Here is a 2,538-nt window from a genome sequence, read left to right on the forward strand (position 1 = left end):
AATTTAACCATATATTCAAAGTTACTAAGTCAAAAAGGGCCATAATTCCGTAAAAATGATTAACCAGAGTTATGCAATTTGCCCTTTACTGTCCCCTTATGATAGTTTGCGAGTGTTCCAAGTATGAAAGCAATATCTATGATACTTTAGGGGTAAAGTGGACCAAACACAAAACTTAACCAAATGTTCAATTTTCTAAGTATAAAGGGCCCATAATTCTGTCAAAATGCCAGTCAGAGTTACATAATTTTGCCTGCACAGTTCCCTTATGAAAGTTAGTAAGTGTTGCAAGTATGAAAGCGATAGCTTTGATACTTAAAGCGGGTATATACGATTTTGTCAAATATTTATGAATTTATATAAAATGTGTAAAAAATTATTATATATATATATATATTTCAATATAAATTAAAATAAAAGTTAGAAGAACATGTGTCGAAAAATGCAAAATAAGCCAAATATTTAATTCTGAAATTGAAAACGGCTGTACAGCCGAATTCGCCAGGATGTATACCATACATGTACGATGTGGATCTAAACTTAGTTTAACGGTTTATTTGAATTCCCGCAACGATATCTATTCATACGACACACGAACACTAACTCCGATCCTAATACAAAGACGAATGCTTCGGTTATTGTAGTAAAATATGTACGTCACAATCGGCTCGGGGCGCTAATTTGTCTTTGCTGCATTTTATGAAATTCGGCTTTAATGTTTTTCTTTCCCATTTTATGTTATTGTAACATATTTTATCAATATATTACAATTAAACACATATAACAAATCGTATATACCCCCTTTAAGGAATAAAATGGACCTAAACACAAAACTTAACCAAAATTTTCAATTTTCTAAGTATAAAAAGGGCACATAATTCTGTCAAAATGCCAGTCAGAGTTACATAACTTTGCCTGCACAGTCCCCTTATGATAGTTAGTAAGTGTTGCAAGTATGAAAGCAATAGCTTTGATACTTAAGAAATAAAATGGACCTAAACACAAAACTTAACCAAAATTTTAAATTTTCTAAGTATAAAAAGGGCACATAATTCTGTCAAAATTCACGTCAGAGTTATCTAATTTTGCCTGCCCAGTCCCCTCATGATAGTGAGTTAGTGTACTAAGTTTGAATGCAATAGCATTGATACTTTATGAGAAAAGTGTACCTAAACGCAAAACTTAACTGGACGCCGACGCCGACGCTGACGCCGACGCCAAGGTGATGACAATAGCTCTTTTTTTTCAAAAAATAGATGAGCTAAAAATGCCAAAAATCACTGACTGGATGTGAAATTCTGTAACACTGTTGAAGAAGCACGTCTGATTATTTATAAAATCGTTATGGAGGACAAAAGTTGGGTTGGTCTTTGTTATATGCTTTCATTTATTATAAATATATAACATAAATCTAGAAATTCCTGGAATTATACCATATTAACATAAACAGGTTTTTAATTTATTAGAAGATACCAATACTGAACCATTCTCAACAAACACAATGATTCTGTTTTAAAACAGAATGTTTTCTTGTTTAAAACTAGTTGCTTGATAAACAACAACACAGCATAATTGTTGTCTATGTTCCGAACCGCTTAATAAAAATACAAGAACAGGACATTTAATTTATGTATAAATTGAACACATTCTTCAGTTAAACTATACCACACAAGTTTACTTCGGTTACATAATCCCATAACGCCTTAAAGATATTCAAATTCGTACAAATAGACTTTTACCGACTCAGATAGTTTTAACATTATTTTTTATGAAATGTTTCTTGTGCAACAATTTGCTGTGCTGGCTAGTGTCATTTATTTATCATACTTGTATCATGATGCTTCTCAAGTTGGTTATTTTCCATGCATTTAAACAATCCTTTTTGCAAAAATCGTCAAGATACAAGATACAAGATACAAGATACAAACATTTATTTCAAGTCGGTTAACAATAAATAACAGTATAACATTAGCTATGTATAGCTATTGACCGACACATATAAATAGTAATATGGTTATGTACAAGGCATAAATAAATAAATAAATTTTCATATTTCTTGTTAAAATAACAAAGGCATATTTAGTTTACTAACAAAGCACATGATAATAACTTAGCACTATAAAATAACTAAGCAACTATATAATAACTTAGCAGCTATATAAAAGATATAAACATATAAAAAAGTAAGCTTGTAATTAAAACATAATTATTTACTTAAAGGATTTACAATAGTTGTGATGAAAGTATATTTACTTAATAATGATTAAGCTTATTTATAAAAAAGCATATATCACAGTGTGCATGAAACATAAGAAACATGCAAGCATGAGGAGGAGGGACGAGAATTTGACTCTTAAAGAAGCAAAATTGAAATCAACGAACGTGAGAATAAGTCAGTTATTGGTAACAGAACCCCAATGGAAAAGAAATGCAGCGGTGTTGTAGTTTTTGTTGCTGTTTTGTGTGAAAGTAATTCGGGTCAAATTGTGGGGGAACAGGAATTTACCGTTTTGACTTTAGAACCGTTTTGACACATTT

The sequence above is a fragment of the Dreissena polymorpha genome, chromosome 9 (assembly GCF_020536995.1).
Source record: "Dreissena polymorpha isolate Duluth1 chromosome 9, UMN_Dpol_1.0, whole genome shotgun sequence".
NCBI lineage: Eukaryota > Metazoa > Mollusca > Bivalvia > Myida > Dreissenidae > Dreissena > Dreissena polymorpha.